The sequence below is a fragment of the Chelonoidis abingdonii genome, chromosome 8 (assembly GCF_003597395.2).
Source record: "Chelonoidis abingdonii isolate Lonesome George chromosome 8, CheloAbing_2.0, whole genome shotgun sequence".
NCBI classification, from domain to species: domain Eukaryota; kingdom Metazoa; phylum Chordata; order Testudines; family Testudinidae; genus Chelonoidis; species Chelonoidis abingdonii.
Window position 1 is genome coordinate 25891778 of NC_133776.1, and position 5367 is coordinate 25897144.

General features: G+C 42.0%; 1 pseudogene; it reads right to left on the reverse strand.

Annotated features, from left to right (window-relative positions):
* Positions 1–2471: 2471 nt before the first annotated feature.
* Positions 2472–2572, reverse strand: LOC116828886 (U6 spliceosomal RNA; annotated as a pseudogene).
* Between the last annotated feature and the right edge of the window lie 2795 nt (positions 2573–5367).

Sequence of the window (5367 nt, forward strand, 5' to 3'; positions counted from 1 at the left end):
TAAATTCTTTATCTCTCGGGGACATATATCCATGGTCTCTTGAGAGTGCCGGATGCCTACTATTTATGCTGTGCAAGCCTTGTATTTTGTCATCTTGGATAAAAAGACCCAAAAAAGACACTTAAATAATGGGTTTTGCTCAAATTATCTCATTGTGCCGGGACATAGAGCCAGCTAATCTGTGACCTGGAAATAGAACTCATTTTTCTTTCAGGCTGTTTGCTTATGTCATTGGAAAGGGGAAATGAGACTACAATATAGGTTTTAAACACAGTGTGAAGGATGTGGGTTGAAATTCTATAGTTGCATTGATTTGTTGCTGCAGTGGATGAAGTGCTGTGGTTTGTTATTTTGTAAGGTTGTGAAATATTTGTCCAGCGCTCTCGATGTTACTTTGAAACAATTTATATATTTTTTTCTTCCTATGTTTAGACCAGATTCTTCCCCCATTACTCACATCGAGCAGTGCCTTGCTTCCTGAGTAATACCATTGATTGCAATGGTACTCAACAGGAGTAAGAATGTCACAGCGTAGCCCTTTGTATTTAGCACATATATAAGTGTACAATCCATCCATGGCTCGTTGTATTATAACGAGGAGAACTGTACCCAATATTCTTAGATTCTGTAAAGGCTATGTCTACACTTATCACAGCATGTACAATACATACACTGCATGCCCTCCAGCAGGAGTATATATAGCAATATATACAGTGAGGCACTGCTTATGCCAGTAGAGTAATGAGACGACAAACCCTTAGGGTCCTGCACAGTCCTCTGCATGTAGAGAAAGGCTCTGATGGGGGAGGCAGCAAAGCATTGGTAACTATTCTTTGAGTAGGGTCTTTCAAACTTTGACAATCTGCCCCGCTTTGCAGCAGTCAGTAAAAAAAATCTTGTGTTTTTTCCACTCTTCTCAATTTCTGTCATATTATCTCATTTTCTTTTAAAGATTAATATTCAGAGCATATTATATACATGAATTTACTGTAGTTATGCATCCATACTACTGAACGACTACACTGTCCCTTATAATGGGTGAGAGCCTGATCCTCAGTGATCAACTTTTTTTGAATTACCAAAATCATAACTCACACTCTGTGTTTATTTTTGTTTTCACTGAGATCCGTGTTAGATTATCCTGATGTATATAATCTATCACTATTACTATCTTTATTAGAAACCATTCCGTAAACTCTGTTAAGTAGGACAATTAAATCTGTACTGTAGATTCCAAAGTGTTTTTAACAATAAGTTGGAAAGATAGTTTGTGAATACAAGTGGCTAATAATTTGATTACACCAGAATAATTTAGGAGTATTTCTATTCATGTGAATGATTTACTTTAGGTTTATTTTCATAAAATCATAAGGTTAGAAGGAACTGCAAGAGTTATCTAGTCTAACCCCCTGCCGAGTTTCAAGATTTGTTATGTCTAAACTATCTAAATTGTCTAAACTATTCAAGACAGATAGCTATCCAGCCTCCTTTTGTAAACCTCCAGCAAAGGAGCTTCCATTATGCCCCTAGGCAGTCTGTTACCTTGTGTGGGCTCTGATGGTGGCAGCATACTTTCCTGTCTGATCTCTTTTCTCCACTTCCTATGTGGACACCCAACTGAAGTGAGAATTAGGGATGGCTGAACCTTGTGGAGTTTGAGATTTGGTAAACTGCTTGAAGTACTCTTTCACGTTAGCAGAGTTCACAAAACTTGCTCTAGTACAGAGGTGGGCAAACTACGGCCTGCGGGCCACATCCGGCCCACTGGACCGGCCTGCCTGGCCCCTGAGCTCCTGGCTGGGGAGGCTAGCCCCTGGCCTTGCCCCCACTGTCCCCTCCCGCACAGCTATGCTGCCGTGCGGGCAGCGTTCTGGGAGGCGGGGTTGCACGGTCCTGCTGAGCAGTGTGGCAGCGTGTCTGGCTCTGGCCGGGCGGCGCGGCTGCCAGACATGCTGCTCTGAGTGGCATGGTAAGGAGGCGGGGAGTGGGGGATTGGATAAGGGGCAGGGAGTCCTGGGGGGCACTCAGGAGACAGGGAGCAGGGGGCGGTTGATGGGGTGGAGGTTCTTGGCGGTGGATGGGGTGGGGAGTTGGATAAGCTTGGGAGTCCCAGGGGGGCGTTTCAGGGGCCGGGAGTGTGGATGGGATCAGGGGAAGGGGAACGGGGGGGTTAGATAGGGAGTGGGGTCCCGGCGACAGTTATGGGCGTGGGGTCCCGGGAGGGGGGCAGTTAGGGGACAAGGAGCAGGGGTGGGTTGGACGGGTCAGGGGTTCTGAGGGGGGTAGTCAGGGATCAGGGAAGTGGGAGGGATCAGATATGGGGCAGGGGCCAGGCTGTTTGTGGAGGCACAGTCTTCCCTACCCAGCCCTCCATACAGTTTTGCAGTCCCAATGTGGCCCTCGGGCCAAAAAGTTTGCCCACCCCAGCCTAGTATATGAACCTTTTATTTCTGTAATTTAAATCCTTTAAAAAATAAAAGGAATGCTTTGCAAATATTCATGTCATGCTTGTGCAGAGGCCATGCTAATTGTATATGCATTGTTCCAGCATCTTTATGGTGCCAGTCAAGCAGGGTTATTTCCTAAGGGTGATTCAATTTTAAAAAGTTATTCTAACTGAAAGAGAGCCTGTGCAATGTATGAAAGCAATCTAGAATCCCTCCCTCCACTCCCACATAAAGATACAATATGACAAATGGGTACTCACTGTTGTAGATTGTTCATTTTGTAATTAGAATTTTTTCACTCCCAACCTCCAGACTTTCAGGGGAGTTCAACCTTACCCTTGTGTTTTCAGTCTGCCCACTCTCTGCTCCAATTTCCACTTTGTTCTCACCTTCTCTTCTTCCCTTTTTGACAGCATCTCCAAAGTACAAAGTGAACCAAATATTGTTCAAGGTTAAACCAAACCCTTGAACTCACAACGTTTAAATAGGTTTGTAATTAGCCCACCCATCCCTACTGAGAAAAAGACAGAGTTGGAATTTGCCTGGATTTTCAGGGGGATTTAGTAGTCTGCTTACAGGCCTCCTAAATGCCCCTCAGCTCAGCTGAGCATAAGGCATTCCAAAGACACCACACACTGAGACCAGAGAGGATTTTGAATGAAGCTACCTCAGCCTACACACAAAAGCCTAAAGGAATAAGGAAAATTATTTTTTTAGAAAAATAGTTTAAGATAATTAAAGTGAGAGAGTTTTAAAGTTTTTTTTTCATCTAAAATGGAAAATAGCATCTTAAAACTTTGCAAAAGTGATAGGAGCCTTTCAAAAATCAACTGGGCAAAACTTTGCTGGTTTGGTTTCAAATGGTATGATTTTTCTGTTAGTATTCGAATTGGTATACAAATAAAAATATGCATGTTAAAAGGTATGCCTGCCAGATACTGCATCTCACACTATTGGTCCACTAAAACATAGCGTTTGTGAACAAGGAATTTCACAAATTCCCTTTTCCTTGGTGACATTTTGAAATGGATCTCAGTGTTTGTCGAACTCAGGAAGAGACCTGCTCCCCAAACCTTCACCCTCTTAGATCCTCAGATGCAAGGTGTCTCTTAAGCATCAAGTTTTATTGCTGTGTTCCTATTATGAAAATAATAAGAAATAAGAATGACCATACTGGGTCAGAACAATGGCCAGTTTCTTGTCTTCTGACTGTGGCCAGTTACAGATGCTTCAGAGGGAATGAACAGAACAGGGCAAATATTGAATGATCCATCCTCAGATGTCCATTCCCAGCTTCTGGCAGTTGGAGGTTTAGAGACACCTGGAACATGGGGTTGTGTCCCTGACCTACTAGCCATTGATGAAACTATGCTCCATGAATTTACCTAATTCTTTTTTTGAAGCAAGTTGTACTTTTGACCTTCACAATATCCCCTGGCAACAAGTTCCTGCCTGTAGTTGTCTCTCTTTTCTAAGATGAATAGTCCCAGTCTTTTAAATCTCTCCTTGCATGGTAGCTGCTCCATACTCCAAAACATCTTTGTTGCCCTTCTCTGTACCTTTTCCAATTCTAATATATCTTTTTTGGGATGGGATTACCAGAACTGCATGCAGTATTCAAGGTGTGGGTGCAACATGGATTTATATAGTGACACTTAGATATTTTCTGTCTAATTATCTATCCTTTTCTAATGGTTCCTAACATTCTGTTAGCATTTTTGACTGCTGCTGCACATTGAGTAGATGTTTTCAGAGAAATATCAACAGTGACTCCAAGATCTCATTAATACCATTAAAGAGTAATTACCCTGGCCACATTCTTCCTGACTACAAGGGCAGACCTCCACTGTAGCTTTCCTGGCCAGGAAGAGAGTGCAAACCAAGTTCTTTAACTGGGATCTAAGTAAGTAGTCCACTTTTCAGAGCTGCTAGTTGAAAATAACAGCGTATGTGTGTTAGAATAAAGGGATAGAAGTAGAGCAAATAGTTGTTTTTCAGGCAACATGACATTGCTTTTTCTTCCAGTTTGGATGTGGTCCAAACTGCAAATGGGCTGTTCCTCTTTCACTTTCAGTCAATACTCTGTTAAAAGACCAAAGTCACAGAAATAAGAGATGGAGAATTTATACATCAAAGAAACTATATCAGAGTGTGACTTAGGTTTGGACTGTCCAAATCTGTGTTCTGATTAGATATGGGCTTGAGCTGTAAAATTTGGCTCCAGATCCAAACCCAAACTTTCCCAAAGTCCAGTGGAGAGTGGGATCTGAGGTTCTGACTTCAGCCTATCTCTAGTTTTATTGTCCAGCCATACCTTCTTGCCAACATAAGATCTCTCCATTTGTTCCCACTGAATTCACAGCTCAGCCCTCATAAATGGAATGGAATGGATGTAAATTAATGAGAAATCATTACGTTTTGCTTCAACTACTAGCAGTGCTTCAATCCACCCTGTACCTGAGTCATCTAAGATGGCTTTGCATCCAAAAAGAGTGTATTTAAGAGCTAATAACTCATCTGTTACAGTGGCCACTCAGTGTCTCCCTCAGCTTCTCCATTACTGGTCTGGTGATATCTGTAGTGCTGAAAATGAATGCCCAATAGTATTAATATACAAATTTAATGCTCTATTGTGCCTGATATTGGGGTATACAGGAAAACATTAGGGTTTTTCACTTCGTTTTTGGCCTATGCCTTGGATGTATAATGAGACAGGAGGCTGAAGGCATAGATCCAAAATCTGTACTCATTTACAGAGGTAAAACTTCAGAAGTCCTCTGTTACCTACAACTGAAGATACTCCATTGCAGCCCTTAGAGTTATATTGGATTTACACTCACAATCATGATAACTGAGAGTATAGTTTGGCCCTTATTATTTAAATAGGAATAGTAGCAGCAGCAGCAGTTAATAGTTCATT